General features: G+C 38.5%; 1 protein-coding gene across 5 annotated transcripts in view; it reads right to left on the bottom strand.

Moving 5' to 3' along the window:
• The window catches only part of MAPK4 (mitogen-activated protein kinase 4), a 204,265-nt gene that overhangs the window by 64,932 nt on the left and 119,788 nt on the right, over positions 1-19,545 (bottom strand). Inside the window, exon 1 of one of the 5 annotated variants that reach the window (XM_074279377.1) lies at positions 13,829-13,859. The exons of the other annotated variants lie outside the window; for them this stretch is intronic. The gene's annotated coding sequence lies outside the window, so the exon portion shown is untranslated. Of the gene's footprint in view, positions 1-13,828; positions 13,860-19,545 lie in introns of those variants that run through there. 5 annotated transcript variants of the gene reach the window in all.

Below are 19,545 nucleotides of genomic sequence, written 5' to 3'. Positions count from 1 at the left end.
TGTGGGCTGTCCAGAGTAGAGCACCTCCTTCATTCTCCACCAGATGCTTCTAAATGCTCACTTAGGATATATTACTTTGGGCTGTGAGTTGTCTTTTCATATATATTCATCAAATATCACCAGTTAAACTCCAATATTATGGAGAGCAGACTTCATGTTTTATTCTTTGGAATTCTTACAGCTCAGTGTCTTGTACACACTGATCTATGAGAAATATAGAGTTCAGCTGCTTGCTCTGTAGTCCCTAGAGTTCTGCCTTGCAGTCAGGGGCTTAGGAAGCACACACTCCCTAAGGCTGATGGGGGATCACTCGCCATAGTTTTCTTGATAAAATCAATTGCACACAACCACATGGGATCAGGACCCATAGGACCTCTTTCCTGTACTACTGCATGACTGATTGACTCTTATTATTTCTCTGTTCCCATCTGGATTTGCTTTGACATTTCAACTCTCAAAACTGGAAAATATTTAGCTCAATGCCTTCCTTGAATCTTATATGTAACATCTTTCATGATTGGTGGTCCAATTTCTACTTGGAGATTTCCAGTGAGGGGGGGGGGGAACCATTACCTAATCAAAATACCCATTTTCTTTTTGGATAGTTCTAACTGGAAATTTTATCTTATGCTCACTTGCAGGATCCAGAATGAATTCTCACCTATCTAACCCTTTTTAGCTCTCTTTTTCTCCTATCTCTTCCTAAAGCCCTTGCCTTCAAGTTCCTCCCTTTATAAGGGGTCTATGCAGAGCCCTTTGCCACCCTAGATAGCTTATCTGAATAGAGCTTATCATTTTAGAATGTTGTGGAGGATCAACAATCAAGAGACAATCACCTACATGCCAGGTACTGACCTAGGTACTGAAGCTACAAAGACAAAAAATGAGAGTGAGTGTTTGCCCTAAAGGTGCTCACTAGATGTGTGCCTTTGACTCTCCAGTGACCAATAGGAAGGAATACATCTCTGTGGGCTAATCCAATTCTGTCATTCTACAGATGAGGGATATAGGCATAGAAGTTGTAACTCAGCTAAAGATAAGTAATAAGTAGCAAGATTTGAAGCCAGGTCTTTAACTCTAGATCCAAAATTCTTTCCACTAATGCTTCCTCCTTTTTTCCTTAAACCTAGTATTTTAGTGAGAGGATGGCAGCAGGTGGCACTATTCTGAGAGATAATTTTCTATTTCCAACATGGAGGATTTTCTTTTATTCACTATCCTAGAGAGGATCCTAGAAGGGTCCTAAGTTTAGCTAGATTTGCATCTTGATCAGCAAGGGAACTGGGTATAAAATTCCCAGAGGACTTCACAAATTCCTTAGCATCAGCAGAAAAATTCAAACCAAAAAACAGAAATGTCCTTCATTTCTGAGTTGATTTTTTAAATTACGTTTCCAGCAAGACTAGATCCACTCGCTCATTGGGAATGCCAATACCAATTTTTTTTATCACAAGCCCCCCCTCTCTTCTCCTACATGGCAGTTGATCAAGGAGACTGGATGATATGAGCTGTTTTCTTTCTGGGATCTCCACAGTTCTATTTCATTCCCCTGCATTGAAGCATCTAAATTTCAGATTGCTTCCTCTGACCTTCCAGACTTCCCCAGAACACCCTACTGTTTACTTTCATCAGAAGTGATGTCTCTTTCTGAGGCTATGACATTTCACAGACATCTTCCAGACAGCCTTCTCCTGAAGAATCTTGAAAACTTACAGACCTGTTCTCAGGACTCTTGAGTCATTTGTCTCATGCCTTAAAATCATGTGTAATCTTAGCTATGAAAGAATGCTTAAGGTCATCTAGTCCAGCCCATAAAAGGCCTCATCAGGGCCAGCCCCTGGCTGACTCGTTTAGCAGACCAAGTTGGTTGCAGAGCAAACTTAATTCTTTTCCTGCTCCTGCCCTTTTAAGCCGTATCTCCTGCTTCTTGGTTAACTTTTCCCCATAACTCCCAGGCTCTTTGCATTATCCAGCCCAGGTACCCAGCAGCATTTCCTGCTTAGAACTTTGCTCTCCTCCCCTTTTCTTCACTAAATAACATACACCTTGAGCCCATTCTTCCAGGATCCCCAACTTTTTGCTTTCCAAGGTGATAACTTGGTCAATGTATCATATTGGGTTAATGTGTTACATGTTTGGGGGTAATAGCTCCATTTTAATAAAGGTCCCTCTGGAAGAAACAATACATTAACCTGAAGTATCTTAGAAGTCTTGAATGGCTCAGGCTGCACTTGCTGCCTCTCCAGCCTTGAAAAGTACAGAAAATATAGACTTTTTAAAAAATCAAGTCTATCTACTTTATGCAGTTTGGTTCAGTTCATAGTTTCCCTATTAACAATGTCGGCTTATTTTGCTTTTCTGTCCCTCAGTTTCTATTTTTGCAAAATGGGTAGTACTGAGGAATTGCTGGATTCTGTTGAAGATACAGGGATGACCTCAGTAGGACCTTATAGTTGGACCATGTAACCTCAAAATGTATCCTCTAATGTCTTTGCTATTCATTCCAGCACTAAAATGGTAAGAACTTGGGCAGGATTTATACCTATGTAGCCAATCTTAGTCTTCAACAGCTTCCATTTTATAAAAGTATAAACTTAGGGACAAGAATACAAAACAGGATGATTTCACCATTTAGATATCATCAACAGAGGAGCAATGATCTTATCTTCCCAGGCTATTCTTCTCTCCAAACATAAATGGATTTAGGAGAGCTGGAAGAGATTTTAGAGACCCTCTAATATAACTGCTTATTTTATGGATGAGAAAACTCAGACTCAGGGAGATGAAGTGATGACTCAGCAAAACATAGATTGTAAGTGGCAGTCAGAATTAGAATTCAAGTCCTTTGGGGCAGCTAGGTGGCGCAGTGGATAGAGCGCCAGCCTTGAATTCAGGAGGACCAGAGTTCAAATCTGGTCTCAGACACTTAACACTTCCTAGCTGTGTGACCCTGGGCAAGTCACTTAACCCCAGCCTCAGAGGGGGGAAAAAAAAATCAAGTCCTTTGACTCCAAATCCAGTGCCATCTTTTCAGGATGTCTCTGTGGTCCCCTTTCCTTTAGCCTTAGTAGTATATAGAAACAACCGAGTATGTCCAGGGCCAGGGAAACTCTACTAAAATGAGACTGATAAAGAGTACAGTAGGAAGTCGTCATGGAAGGGTTAGAACTGCAGTTAGGTGACAAAGCAGACAGAGCACTAGACCTGGATTCAGGAAGTCGGAATCCAACCACTGATGCTCACTAGTTGTATGATCTTGAGCAAGTCACACAGTTTACGTTTGCTTCAGTTCCCTCATCTTTAAAATGTGGAAAACAATAATACCTTCCTCCCAGAGTTATTTTGAAGATCAAATGATGTAATGATTGTAAAGCCCAGTGCCTGGCACATTGTAAATACTACATAAATATTAGTTATTATTATTTTTCCTTGTAGCTGCCTAAGGAGAGAGGAAGCTGCTGAAACCTGAGCTTCTGGAGCTTCTACCTCAAGTTTGGCCTACATCTTGGGAATTTCCCTTAACAGAGGCATGCATGTGCTCAAAAACATTCTCAGGGGGAGAAAGCTTTACTTAAATTCTTAAATGATTTGAAATTGTTTATGAAACACACAGACATGAAGATGTTTTAAAATCACTTGTTGGGGAGGGAAGATATGTCTGAACAGAATGATTGGAAATCAAACCCTTTTTAGTCTTTTACCTATATCTGATGAGGTCCTAGATCACTGATCATACTTCGGATGCCATTTTGTAATTCTTGCCCTGCCCCTGGTTTCAGTGTCCTTCTCTGGAGGTGGGGGTGGGGAAGAAGAAGGGAACATGCCTTTGTTTTGGAAGAAATAAAACCAACCCTCAATTCATTACTTTTTTCTTTTACCCTCCCCCCCAACCTAGAAGGAGAGCAGAGCTTATGGATAAAAGAAAAAGGGATGTAAAAGCCAAGGGAAAGGATTCTCGCATCCCATGTCTAGATTCAGTCTATTTAGGGTGGACTGGATAGTTTAAGTGTGTATTTTAGACAAAGAGGAGAGAGGAAATGAGGAAGAGAAGAAATGGGCTTTTCACTCTTAGAGATCAATGAAAGATCCTTTATGACATTTTTGCTTTTAAACTGACATTGTAAAAAAGTTTCTAAATGGTTTGGATCTGTCCATGTTATGAGAGCTTTATTCCTTTCAGAAATTCAGGATTTTCGTGGACAGATTCCAGGCTTGAAAGCTGATATAATGATAGCTAACTATTTTATTTAGTTTTGAAGATTTGCAAAGCACTCACAACAATGCTATGAGCTGGGTAGTACAAATAGCAATATTCCCTTTTGATTGATAGGGAAAGTCAGGTTTCAAAGTGAAGTGATTCAGTTACATGTTAATAAGTGTTATATTTGGGTCATCAACCCAGGGCTTCTGGCTCTTCCCATTGTATCACACTTCCTGAAATTCCAACTCCATGAAACAGTTGCTCTCTTAGATACAAGATTTGGAAGAGATATTAGAGGCCGTCTGGTCCAATCTTTTCTTTCTGCTTTTCTGATGAAGAAAGTGAGGCCCATAAATACAATAAATATTAACAGTTACAGCCCACATGAAGTTAAGAAGATCTGACCTCACATCCTTACTAGGTGTGCAATCCCCAGCAAATCACTTAATCCCTATTTGCCTCAGTTCCTCTTCTATAGAAGGAAATAGCAGACCACTCTAGTACCTTTGCCAGGAATCAGACATGACTATATGATTGAAAACGACAAATAATCTACAGAAAGAAAGGAAACTCTTTTGGGGTCCTCAGTAACTTAAGAAATAAAGGGATTTTGAGACCAGAAATGTTTGAGAATGCCCTGTTCTAACTAATAATATAATATTTTCCTTTGCACTTCCAGACCTTCTCTTCATCCCAAAGATATTGGGACTAAGACCTATCATAATAAATTTTTCCCAGCTAAGCTACTTAGGAACTAAATCATAATGTAAGTTTAAGATTTAGTTGCCAAGACAAAAATGTTAGAAGGGTCTTCCCTTGATCTCTAACTAACTGTAAAAAGTCCATTTCTTCTCTTCTCTATTTCCTCTCCCTTCCTTGGCTACCCTGTGTACCTTAAATAGACTGATTCTAGGCTTGGGATGTGGAGATCTTTTTCCTTAGCTTTTATATCCCATAATGATTTCAACCAATTACTTCAGATACAGCAGTGTTACACACACACACACACACACACACACACACACACACAAAGGACCAGCCACTCCAAGTCAACTATTCTGCCCCCCAATGGCTCATTTTTTCTTTATAACGCACTAAATCATCCCTGAGCTTGCTAGAGAACCTGCTGTCATTGATGATATGTCCCATCTGAGCAGGGGATTCCCTGAAGCTGCTACAAACCAACTACCTCTGTATGTGCAACTCTAAGCAGGGCCAGCATATGTCCTGAAGGAAAAAAAATAAAGAACAGAGGAAAAAGAGAGCATGGGGAGACTTCTGGGACTGGGGAATGAAAGCCACCTTAGAACCAACTTTGAGCTCTTCAGCCTTTGCATAGCTGTATTTCATTACATTATGTAACCAGCCAAGAAGAACAAAGACTCTACAAGTCTTCCAACATTACCAAAATAGCACAGTAAGCACTTCTCAGTTCCCTACTCAGAGTGCTGTTCTCATATCAGAGCAGAGATTGGGGGGGGGGGGGAAAGCAAGCAGGTCCCATTTGCACATATACTATCTTGTGTTCCAAACCCCAAAGGGCATATTCTGAACTGGCCAGGTACAACCCCCAATTGGGGGTCTTATTTTCAAGAGAGAGTGTTTTAGATGGGCTGGTCTATGTGGGAGACATCTTAACATTTCTCCCTCTCTAATTTTAAGAAGATTGATATAACATCTAATATTTTCTGGTGCAAAGTGGATTTAGGAAGGGAGCATCTGCTCTGATTCTTAATCTATCTATGGGTCTGCCTCTGACTTTCTATGTCTCTCTGTCTCTGTGTGTCTAGGGCTCTCTGTCACTTCTTTCTGTCTCTGTGTATTCATCTGTCTGTCTCTGTTTTTCTCTCTGTCTCTGACTCTATTTCTCTCTGTATCTCTGTCTTTGTGTGTCTCTCTTTCTGCCTCTCTCTGTGTGTCTCTCTGTCTCTGACTCTCTGTTTCTCTGTCTCTGATTCTGTCTCTCTATCTCTCTTTGTGTCTCTGTTTCTGTGTCAGTCTCTGTATCTCTGTCTTTCTGTCTCTATCTCTCTGTGTCTCTCTGTCTCCCTTTCTGTCTCTGACTCTATGTCTCTTTATGTCTGTTTTCTCCCCAGTATCCCCCCCCCTTTTAGGAAATGAAGAAAGAATAAAGAAGGAGTGCTAATGGGAAAGGATTGTTTTCTGTTTTGTCTTTGTGTTAGAGCTTACCATGGAATTGATGGAATTATGGCCTTTACAATAAAAAGAAGCTTGGGGAAAGGATATGCTCCATTTCTAGAGTACATTCAATCAGTTCGATCCAATAAACAAATGTTTAAGTGTTCACAATGAACAAGATGCCAATTCTTTTACTGAGAAAGAGACAGAGAACAGAAAACTTTGCACATGATTGGCATTCAATAAACATTTGCTGGAGGGAAAAAAGGAGAGAAGGGTGGGCAAGAGGCATTTAGACATCTCAGGCATGTAAGAGTTCTCATGGTGGCTGCTAGATGGTACAATGAATAGAATGTTGAGCCTGGACTTAGGAGAATGAGTTCAAATCTGGCTTTAGACACTTACCCTGGACAAAGCACTTAACTATTTGCCTCAGTTTCCTTATCTGTCAAATGAGCTGGAGAAGGAAAGAACTTTCCTGGGAAGATACTTATTGTATCTTTGCCAAGAAAACCAACCAAACTACAACAATAAAAAGGGTCTTTAGGAGTAATCTGAATAAATGTCTCCTCTTTACCATCCTTATTAAAGGAGAGCCAGGGGGAAGGAGGAGAAGAATAAATACAGAGAGATAGTCTATACTCTCAAGAAGTTTAAAGTCCAGCAGCTGAGAAAGCTCAGCATTTCATATTCCTCCTAAGTATCTGTGCCCTGAAGATTCCCCCTTTTTGGAATACCATCTCTCCTTACTCTTGCTCTGAGAATCCTTAGCTATTTGTCAGGGTGAAGCCATAGAAGGCCTTCTTTGATTTCCTATTCAAATCATCCCATACATTCTTAGGGATTTACATGCCTGCTGGAAAGAGTGTTCCACTCGGAGCTAGAAGATTTGAATTCAAATTCTGGCTAGGTTACTTTTACTTACCCAACTATGAGCCAAGCTACTTAATCCTCCTGGGTCAGTTTTCTTACCTACCATAAATTATTCTCAGCAGCCTAAGGTTGCTAACCCTAACCCTAACCCTAACTCTAACCTTAACCCTAAGTTATCTGTCAGAGTTACTACTAGTAAGTGTCTGGTAGGATTTGTACTTAGGACTCCTTTTTTGCAGTTTTTTGTGTAAAATCAGGGGAGTGGATCAGATGGCCTTAAAGCTCTCATCCCATGAGCCTATGTTACATTCTTCCCTCCCCCCAGAAGAATGCAGACTTCCTGAGGACAGACTGTTTTCACTTTAACTTTCTAGCACAGTATCCTTAATATGTTAGGTACTTAATAAATGCTTATTTGGATTTAGCACAGTGTCCTGAATATGGTAGGTATTTAATAAATGCTTATTTGAATAAATAAATGAATAAGAAGATATTGAGAAAAACTCAGAATCAGACAGGTGAGATTTCAGAAGACAGAACTCTAACCAATATTAGAACCCAAGTATATTTTGTCTGGCTCTTGATATTGAAAATACTTGGGAGTCTACCTCTCAAGATATATAACTATATAAACAAAACTACAAGCCGCTGTTTACAGAAATAAAGTGTGTGGGACGGGTGCTAGACCTCCTTCCCCAAATTAACTAATCAGACATCTTCAGATGCAAAGAGAAAGCATTTATTTAGTCCCTTCAGGGACCCAAGCACACCTAGGAGGAATCTAAGCTCCCAATATGCGCCAGACCTGACAGGAAAACTGGTTAAATAGCAAAAGATAGACTAAAAGGAAAACCAATGGTCACCAATGCCTGCTTCCGGTGGGTCACATCACTTCCTGTAGCTAACTTAGGGTCTGATCTTTAGAGATCTCTAGGCCTAGAGACATGTGAATTCCTGAAACCCAAAACCTGATCTTCTGGCTCTGCTCTGGGAATAGGGATCATGTGACTCGAGCCTCAGGTTTGACCTACTCTATTTCATAGATTCTTTTTTTTTTTTTTTTTTTTTTTTTTTTTTGAGAAAGCTTCATCTGGCCCCATTCAAAAGAAAGAACTAAAGAATTAGAAAAATATCATTTGCTAATGGATAGGATGAGTCATTGCAACAAAAATGCCCCTACTGCTGAAATCAGTTTACTTATTCAATTCCATACCAAACTACCAAAGAATTGGTTTGTAGGGGCAGCTAGATGGTGCAGTAGATAGAGCACCAGCCCTGAAGTCAAGAGAACCTGAGTTCAAATTTGGCCTCAGACACTTAACCCTGGGGGCAAGCCACTTAATCCCAATTGCCTGGGGGGGGGGGCGCTGCAAAATAAATGTATTAATAATAATAATAAATGCAAATAAAAATTTAATTTTCAAGATATATTATGAACTAATTCAAGTGTTTAAGAATAAGAGCCATTTTCCAATTGATAAATTGCTTAAGAATATAAATAGGAAATTCTCAACAAAAGAAATTTAAGCTATCTAATACCCTTTTGATGGCTATCCTTATCACTACTAGTTAAATAAATATAAATAAATATAAATTGTGAGTTTCTACTCTCCCCACTCCCCATCAGACTGGCAAAGATGACAGAAAAGAGAAAGTGATAAATACTGGAGGGACTGTGGGGAAACAGGGACTCTGAAGCAGCATAGCCCTAAGAATGGAAAGCAATTTAGAATTACAAATAAAAAGCTGCTAAACAGTGCAAGTCACTGCTGCTAGACCAACACCCAAAAGAGATAAAAAATGACGAAAAATTCCTTCACATACAAAAATTTATAAAGCAATTTTTTTATGGTGGCAAAATATCAAACAAAACTAGAAACTAAGGAATACTCATCAATTAAAGATATAATAAATAATATGATAAACTGTGATATGAATATGACAGAATACTACTATGCTTTTAAGAAATAAGGAAACAAATGACTTTAAAGAAATAAGGACTTCTATTAACTAATGAAAAATGAAATGAGCAGGACCAGAACACTTTATGCTATAACATCACTATCATAAAGAAGTTTTGAAGACTTTTATAAACTGATCAAGAATGAAATCAGCAGAACCAGGGGAACAATTTATACAATAGCAACAACATTATAAGGACAAAAAATTTGGAAAGCTGTAAAGACTGTGATCCACACAATGGTTATCCATGCAGAGGACTAATGATAAAAACCTACTATCTACTTTCTAACAGAGGTAATAAATTTGGGACGCAGAATGACATAGATTTTTTTTTTTTTTTGCAGCCAATGAAAAAAAATTTTTTTGATGATGCATATTTCTTTTAAGAAACTCTCTTTGCCTCTGTCTCTCTCTCTTTCATCTATAGAATAAGGGTCAAAATGCCAGCACCACCTACTTTAAACAGTTGTTCTGAGGAAAGCAATTTCTAAAAGAAAATGTGTAACATTTCCTTGTCTTATAAGGCCCAGTGCCTGACATAAAATAGGCACTTAATAAACACTGATTCTTCTAAATGACTAAATCAACCCAATCCTGAAAGCATTTATTAAATGTCTATTATGTGCCCACACTGGGCTAAGCCCTAGGAATACTAAAAAATAAAAAAAGTCAGTGTCCTGACTCCTTCAAGGAGTTTACAGTCTAATGGGGGAGGGGGAGAAGGGAGAGATTACAGACAGAAGGAGGCAAGAAAATGGTGGTGGCAGGGAAGACTAGAGAGTTTGGGGAGGGGACACTTTGTTCTATGGAATTAAAACCAGGCAGACAGAAGACCTTTATAAAGGAAGAAGATGCAGGGAATTTGGTATTCCACTTTCCAATCCTCCAATTAGAAGGGAGAGGAAGCTCACGGAAGACACATCAGTCAAGAATTGAGTTAGTAGTCTAGTAAGCTTAGAGTTGAGGTAAGATTAGAGTTGAATTAGAGATAAGATGAGGTTAACCTGAGGAACTAGGCAGAGCAGCAGAGTGGAGTATGAATGTGAGCTCAAATATATTAGGTAATTACATTTCATGGGGCATGTTTTGATAAGTGGTTTATCTGAATTTATGGACTCATAAGTTGCATTACAATAATATGTTCTCTCTCAGAACTTCACAAAGCTAAAAAAAATGTTGTGATAGAGAGGAAAGGGTGGAAAAGATTCCATGTATAAAGAAAAGATCAGAGGCAGACACAATGAAGAGAGAGTGCAAAGGGGGTTACCTAGCTGAAGTAGGGGGTCATCATTTGGTGGAAGAAGAAGGTTGTTTTGCCCATAGTAGGGGGAAACTGACTCTTGCTTGATTTTAAAAAGGCCTTTTGATTCAGTTCAAGAAATATTAATTATGTACCTACTATGTGTAGAACACTGATGGATGGGCACTAAGGGAGATACAAAGTTCAGATAAGACAAAAATCTTGCTCTCGTGGAGATTACTGTCTAATGAGGAGAAAAGATTTACACATAGGCAATATAATATTATTTGATGAATTGCACAAAAAGAAGAATAATTAAGTGGTATGGGATAGGGAGAAAGGTGAGGGGGAGGTTATTATAGACAGGAAACACTATACATTTCACATATTATTTAACTTCCTCTCATTGATTTGATTCTCACCAAGTCACAATGGCCCATTCTCAGCCAATGAAAATGCATGGCTAGCTCCCATTATTCCCAAGGAGGTCAATCATTCACAGAGGTTGTACACAGAGGCTAAATAAGAATTCTTTTCAGTACAGGAAGAAAAAAAAAAAAGTTTTTCTCTTTGGTTATTAGATTTCTGGTTTTCCAGATGGTAAAAGAATGATATTAAGAACAAGCGACAGCTCAACTGTAGAGGTGACCCAGAGGATCTATCACCTAAGGCTGGCTGAACTCTTAAATTGGAGGACCAGGTAGAAAAATGATGAACAAGGAGTCAGGAGACCTAGGTTCTCATTCCAGCTCTGCCCCAAACCAGCTGGTGACCTGGGTAAGATCATGTCATCTTGGTAAAATGGGACCAATCATGCCTGTCCTATTAACTTAAAGGAACGTTACAATAACAACATGAGATTGCTTATATGAAAGTTTAAGTATTAGGAGGCAATGTGAGAAGTGGGATAGAGCACAAGATTTGGAGTCAGAAAACTCTCTCTCCTGTCTAAGATACTGACCAGCAGTGAACCAGTCATTTATCCTCTCTGGTCCTCAGTTTCCTCATCTGCAAATTGGGGGAAATGATCACTGAAGGTGATTGAAAACCGTTAAGTTCCCTTCTAGCTCTAAGTCTATGAGTTTCTCTAAGTAAGTGTGAGAATAATTAATTATTATTAAATAAAGAAAATGTTATTAGTAGTAAATATTTCTTTTTTTAAGTAGTAAATATTTCTATGTGCATTTGTTAGAAGGCTTTTGTTTTTCCAAAGAGAGAAGCAGGAAAAAGGAAAAATATATAAGAAATTAAAAAAATATATATTTCCAAAGAACTTTGAGTCCATTATATCATTTGATTCTCACAATCAATCAAGAAATATTTATTAATCACTAACTCTGTGCCAGGAACTGTGGGGAGTACAAAGTATGCAACTGCAAAGAATGAAATAATCTTTTTATTCAACAAGCTAAATGACCTTGTTGTGTCTCTCCTTATCAAATGAGGAAATGGGAATGAGAAAAATTAAGCGACTTATCCAAAGTCGCACAGCTAGTAAATGGAACTCCTCAGCCATGAATCCATACTCCTTGTTTCCAAGTCTAATGGTTTTTTTTTTTTTCCACTCTACATCCACTTCTCTGCTATACTTAGATCACAAAAAGCATACCCTCTCTTTAACAGGAAGCATTATTTAATAAAGCCAGGCAGGGCACAGATTTTCCACCTAGCTCCTGCTATGACAGATGGAAAATAGACATGAGAAAGAGCCAGTTCAGGGAAACTCTGGCTTCTTGAAACTGGGGCAGGGCCTGGTTTTATATGGGGAGAGGGCTTTTTGCTGATGCCTCACTGTTGAGGGAGCACATCTCCAGGACAGTTAAGTGGCTGCTAAGTTGCTACTTGGGGGTTTGGGTTTGTCTTGAGAAAAGCATCTTACAGAGAGACTATGAGAACCAAGAAGTTGCAATGTGTGATAGACAGAGAAGGAAAAGATGCTTCTGAATACTTCAGGCAAGCAATATACTGGGGGCTAGTGTGGTATTGTGGAAAGAGCATTAATGTGATATCAGAGGAATTAAGTTTGATTCCTGGCTCTGTTACTTACTACTTCTATGACATTTTAATCTTTCTGAGCCTCAGTTTCCCTATCTGTAAGATGAGGGCATCAGACCCTTGTAACTGATAATTTAAGCATCCTATGTTACTTTTGAATGATAAAAAAGTCTGTTGTTGAAAGATATCTTCTTCATTAATTGTTATTACTATAGCAGTAATGAAGTTTCATGTAATTTAACCTTAGTAAAAATAGGCCACAAGAAAGGAATCTTAGAGTTCTGTACATTTTCCCAGCCATTTGTAGGTCAAGTCTATCTTGGCCAACAAAGCTGGGCACAATCCCATTTGGGCCTGGCATATTCCCTTTTTTACACTTCTTTAAATGCAGAAAGTTCAAATTTCTCCACAAGTCAGTAGGAAAATGCCTAGTTGTCCTCTGGGAGAATCTAACTCTGACTAATGGTCCATACACAAACCTTGACTGTATGTTCCACATTAACCAATGTCTGGGCAGCCAGGTTGGTTTAGTGAATAGAGTTCAAATCTGGTCTCAGATACTTAGCTAACTATGTGACTGTAGGCAAGTCATTTAACCTCTACCTCACATTCCCATTTTTAAAAATGGAGATAATAAAAGCATCTTCCTCTCAGGATTGTTGTGAGGATCATATGAGAACTATTGTAAAGCATTTTACAAACCTTTTAGTGCTATATAAATAGTAGCTATTATTATTGTTATTATCAAACTAGCATATCAGATGATTAGTACCAGGTGAAGAATGGTAGCCTAGGATTATGTCTATCTGGAAGAAGCTATCTGTCAAACATTTACTATATGTAAAATATTAGTCTAAGTCCTTAGGAAGAGAAGAAGTTTATGTAAGACATGCTCTCTGTCTTCATGAAGTTTAGAATCTAGATGGAGCATATACCCAGCATTCTGTCTTGATAACCAATTCACAAGTATGTATTGAACATCTGTTATATACTTAACACAATGCCAGGCACTGTGGGGGATACCCAGAATCACTGATTTAAAGCCAGATAAGTGCGTTAGTGGTCATCTAGTCTAACTCCTTCATTTTGAAGATGAAGATACTGAGGCAAACAAGGTTAAGTGACTTGTTCAGGATCACACAGTTGGTAAGTGTCTAAGGATTTGAACTAGTTCTTTCTGACTCTTTCTACTGAGTTACCTAGATATAATAAATCCAAGTAAAGAACAATAAAAGATTTCAAAACAATTGCATAATAGAACTTAGGGAATCAATGTATAGATAACCTAAGTGTTATAGGATTATAGAGAAAGAGAGCAATATGGACTGGAAGAGTTGAGAAATGCTTCATGGAAGAAGTTGGACTATTCTCTACACTGGCCTACTTGTGTTTCTCACACTCAAGGTTCCAGCTCCTACCTTCACACCATGTCCATCCTGCCTCGAATGTACTTCCTCCTCATTCCTATCTCCTGGGAACCCAGGTTTTCTTTATGATGCAGTTCAAGCATCCCTTATTGTAAGAAACCTGTCCTGGTCCTCCCAGCTGCTGAGTAGTACTTTGTATATGTTTTGTAGATAGAGAGACAGAAAAATAGACAGAAAGACAGAAAGACACAGAGAAATGCAGACAGAAAAACAAGATGGAGACAGAGACACAGAAAGACAGAGAGATAAAAATGTATTTATATGTCATATATATATATACATATATATACATACATATACAAACACATATATGCATGTGTATTTATAGATATATATGTATGTATATATGTATTCTGATATATACATGTCTCTGCCATTAGAATGCAAATACCTTGAAAAGTAGGGAATATTTGCCATTCCAGGCAAAGGCGAAAGGAAGATTGTCAGAAGGAGAAGCCAAAAGTAGAGAGAGAGCTGGCATCCTAGTCCTTCTATAATCTGATCCTGCCTACCTACCTTTCACTCATCCACATCAGATCCTTTCTGCTTTAGTAAGGTCAGTCTCCTAATTTCTCTCTATCTCCCTTTCCCATATGATACTCTTATCCAGGGGTTCTCAAACTACGGCCCGCTGGGTTATGGCAATTGGGCTGAGGGGCAGAGACAGAGTGTGAGTTTTTGTTTTTACGATAGTCCGGCTCTCCAACAGTCTGAGGGACAGTGAATTGGCCCCCTATTTAAAAAGTTTGAGGACCACTGCTATTATCCCTCTTCCACTTTCCACAATTAATAATAATCTTATATTGAATTTGGTATGATTGACATGGAATCATACATCTCAAAGTGGGAATGGTTTTGGAGGCCATGAAGTTCAACCCATATCTGAATAGGAGTTCCTTCCATCACATCTCTGACAGGTAGCTCTTATTTCCTGCATTTGAAATCCTGCACAGATGGGGAAGCTATTGCCTCCTGAAGCATTTCTTTTCACTTTTGGATAGCCCTGATAAGAAGTTTTCTCTTAGAATTTGCTTTGTGACTATGAGTATTTGCTGTGTTCATTATTCTTTCTTTTCTTTTCAATGAAGAGATTTAGGAGAGAAAACAGATTTTTGTTACATGAAAAATTTTTAAGTAATTAATTTAAAATTTAATGAATTTTTTTCAAATTAACTTTCTTTTTTTACATCTTTTCCACATGATAGCTGTCACATCTCTTTTACTTATTTTTCTTTAGATTAAATATCTCTAGTTCCTTCACTTGATCTTTATATGGCATAATCTCCTCTGAAAAGACTTATTGAGAGGATATATTTTTTTCCATTACCTCTCTAGGAGCTGTGATGATTTTGTACTAAGCCATATTCACACTTTTACTGTAACCATTTTTCTAATAATGAACAGAATCAAAGGATAAGACAACCAGAGAGGCAGCCTGTATTTATGGGAATAAAGCTGATTGTCCCCAAGTAATCAGGCCTATGGGGTTGGCTTCTTAAAAATCATGTTCTAATTCACTGAGCTAAGTAACCAGGGACTGAGGATCAATTAAAAAGTCATACAAAGACTAGTAAAAGTCCTTGTGTCCATTGTGCCTCAGAAAAATAATTTCCCAATTACCAGAGGCATAGTGGTGAGTAAAAAATTAAAACTGGGTGCCTCTGGCTCTCCTTGTACACTTATCTGCCCACATGCTTATGTCACAGGCCTTCTATGAGGAAAGTATTTTGTAAACCTTAAATCACTATAGAAATAAGAGCTATTATCATTCATTGATATAAAGTCTATACAAAAAGTTGCAAACCTTAACTATCTCTTATGTGAGTTAGAAAGTAACTTGGAAATCATAGAGTTTGACTACTTTCTCTCCATATTACAGATGAGAAAATTAAGGCACAGAAAAGAGAAATAACCTCACTTAAAATCACATTGTTCTCCTAACTCAGCAGGAATTCTTAACCTATGAGTTTTTGAAACTGGTTTACTATATTTTTTTATTTTTTATTTTTTGCTGATGTCCTTGGGGTTAAGTAACTTGCCCAGGGCCCCAGAGCTAGGACGCTTTAAATGTCTGAGATCAGATTTGAACTCAGTCCTCCTGACTTTAGGGCTGGTGCTCTATCCACTGTACCACCTAGCTGCCCTAGTTTATTATATTTCAACATAATTGATTTTCTCTGTAATGCTTTGTAGTTTATTTATGCCTTTGAAAACATTATTCTGTATGTTCTCACCAAAATGTAATGTTCTCTTGTTCGGTTTTCTTGGAGTCTCTGGAAGCAGTCTTCATTGCAGTTCAGTAATCACCACAAATGCAGCCAGGAGTTAAAGTCCAAATCCTTTATTGTCTCCTTCAAAGTCTTGTCTCCTTTCCTGGGGCCCAGTTAGCTTTCTGAGAGGCCTATCTCTCTCCTCAGTTCCAAAAGCTTGAGTTTCCACCTGCCTCCTTCTCTGCCCTCTGAATCTCTCCGAATCCAAAGGTTTGTGCTTCAGCCTCCAGCCACCACAAAGATGGGCAATGGAATGAATCTGTCTCAGCCTCTGAGAGCTTCTAGTGCGCTTATCTTCTATGGCCCTGAGCGTTTCTTCTCTGTGGCTCTCAGTCCCTGCTTATACGCTTCACACTGAATATACACCAATCATTTCATCACAGGAAATCATTATTTGTTGTAGGATTAAATCAATGCTAAACTAGATTTAACCATTGTCTCCTCAATTCCACTTAGTACCTTGTTTCAAATTCTGGCCCATAACATTATTCTGAAAAGAGTTCCACAGACCCTACCAAAGAGGTCCATGACCTAAAAAAAGTTCAGAACTGTTCTCTGAAGCAACAGAGAACTATTTTTTGCTTGGAATGGATCACTTTCAAATCCTCAGTAAGGCCTTCTCTGCCATTTTCCCTCCCATTTTCTTTTAAATGAGAGAGCTGATCCTGGGTCAATCATAAATATCCTTTTATAGATAGGACAAATTGGCAGCTCCTTCTCATCAAATAATTAAGAAAATATTATTTGTCATGGAAGAATTCCCATGTCTCTGCAGCTATCTGCATTTAAAGTCAAAGCCTTCTTTCTTATTGAAAAGCAGCTTTAAAGAAAGAGGAGTTTTCATCTGGTCATTATCTGTTAGCCACTCTCCTTAGGCCCTCCCAGAAGCCTCATCTGCATTGTGAATGCTCAGGTGGTAACACTCTATAGGGACCCAATAAATATTAATTGAATTGAGTGATGAAATTTCTATTTTCAGCTAAATCTCTAGGGAACTGGGAATCCTCCAATTCTGGAACCCAAAGGTGCTGCCTCCCTCTTCTTATAAGAAGTTATGTAAATGTGAATATTGCTATCTTTGGGATCTGCTGGATTACCTTCCCTGACAGCTTTATTGAAATAGGCTAATGGCATTCTGATGGACTGAAGAGAAGAGAGGAAGGAGAAAGGAAAAGAAGGGAAATAGGAAGAGATTGGAAAGAAAACTGAAAAGAGAAAAAGGAGAGAAAGTCAAAAAGATTTGAGAGAGAAAAGAGCAAAAGGAATTAAGAGAGAAAAGGGAGGCAAAAGAAAGGATCAAATGAAGAGAGAAGAGGCAGATAAAAGAGAGAAAATAGGAGCAGAAGAAAACAGAAGACATGGCATAGAAAAGTGAATCAGGGTTAGAGAAAAGAGAAAGCAGCTGAAATGGTATAGAGGACAGTGGAGAAGACCTGGGAAGGAGAAGATTGGGGGGAGGGGGAAGGAGAGGGAGTAGAAATTGTAGGGAATAAGAGGTAAAAAAGAATTTTAAAAAAATGTGAAAAGGAAGAGAGAGAAAAAAGAGGGAAAGAAGGGAGAGAAGGAAACAGAGAGAAATAAAGGGATAAAAGAGAGTAGAAAAAATGCTCTTATTCAGGCTTAACATAACTGGTTCCTAGTTATGTGTGTGTGTCTGTTTGTCCTTACATACCAATAAAGTCCACAATGCAGATAATGCTGCAACTGTAACAGCAGTAGCACTGTGAACAAAACAATCCATATCTTTAGTTCTATAAATGAAATCCTAGTAGCAGCCAAGATCTCACTAGTACTTCAAGGTAGAGCGAGACCGGATCTGCTCCCCATCTGTTTATTAGTATCATCAATGATAATCCTGATCTGGTGTTTCCACACTCATATTGGAGTTTAATTTGGAGAAAGACTCAGAGACTGCAAGCTATTCATATTTAGTAGAGAAAAGGGATTGAACATATATGCACCATTCAGATTTACATTTTCTTTCATTTCTAATTCAGCCCTTCATCAGGATTTAGTTCAGCTTTGAAAACCAGCACAAACTAGGCTCTGCCTCCTTGTAATGACCTAGGCATTTTAATGTTCTGTAGTAACTGGAAAATCACCAGGACTTCAGGGAAGGCTGACCACTGCAGAAATAGTAGACAGCCCCAGGGTGCTTTGGGGCTCTCATATAGTGGCCTGTAAGATACTCTGCTTATTACAGAGATCTGGGGACAATTTTGAAATAGTAGCAACTTTCTGCTGGGCACTTCAACCTGGCCTCCAGAAGCCCCATGTCCTTGAAGGTTTGCTCAGTGACTTGTCAAGGTTTTAGGAGAATGGGTTGGTTCTAGAAATCAGGAGATCTACACTGTAATTGTATTACGCTCTATCTGTAAGACCTCAAATGAGTCATTTATCTCTCTAGACTTTAGTTTCCTATAGGAGGTCAGCTCCTTGATCAGCTCCTTGAGGGTAGGACAACTTCACCTTTGTCTTAGTATCTCCAGTGTTGACACATAATACATTAATCGATGTGAATCTATAGAATGAGAAAATCTCCAAAGTTCTTTCAAAGGCAACGTTCTATGATTCACTGATATTTTTGACCACCTGGTGTCCTACCCTCTTTGATCTTTCCAACTCTCATTCAGAACTAAGTGAAGAACACTCTACATGACATTAGAGAAGATCTGAAGACCTAACAGACTCACAAAATTCTAAAGCTGAAAGGGAACACCCAGTTCAACTCCATCATTTACACTTAAGGAAACTGAAGTCCCAAGACTCAGTAATTTGCTCAAAGTCCTAAGAGGAAGTGATTTGTTAAAAGTCACACAGCTAGAAAGCTGAAGAATCTGAGCTAAATCTCAGTACAGCTAATTCAATACTCCTTCCATTATATCACCCTATCAAGGAGCAAAGGAAGAAGAGGAAGGAAGGAAGGAAGGAAGGAAGGAAGGAAGGAAGGAAGGATTGAGATACCAGGACTGTTTCAGGTCAACATAAGCCTCTCTAGGCTTCTTGACATTTTCTTATTTTGACTAAAACATAAACAAAGAAGTTCTGTGTGGAAAGAAAAGAGTCAATGTGGGAAGGTTTCCAGAAGGGCCTCAGAGAAAAATACTCTTTGGGGAAGGAATAAGAGAGAATGTATCCTCTTTGCTTGGTGTTGAAAGCCATTATTACAAGGCATGGGTTAGAATTCTTTATCATTCTACTGCTAGGGGGAAATCACTTTTTGGTGGATTCAGTACAGAATAGATGGAAGAACACAAAAACAGCCAATGTTGGCTGAGGATAAAGTTGTGATGCTTTGCGTAAGGAGCTTTGTGCTGTCAGTTCCTAAATCATTCCTTTTTCCTTTTCCCCCCTCATGGAACAGTACAAATTATTTTTAGTTGTGAATCTGTTTCAATTGCAGAAATTGCAAAATTAACATCCTTTGTGTTAGTAAAA

Source organism: Sminthopsis crassicaudata, chromosome 1 (assembly GCF_048593235.1).
Source record: "Sminthopsis crassicaudata isolate SCR6 chromosome 1, ASM4859323v1, whole genome shotgun sequence".
Classification (NCBI taxonomy): domain Eukaryota; kingdom Metazoa; phylum Chordata; class Mammalia; order Dasyuromorphia; family Dasyuridae; genus Sminthopsis; species Sminthopsis crassicaudata.
The sequence above is the reverse complement of the archived record's forward strand: the minus strand, read 5'-3'. Positions and strand labels throughout refer to the sequence as shown.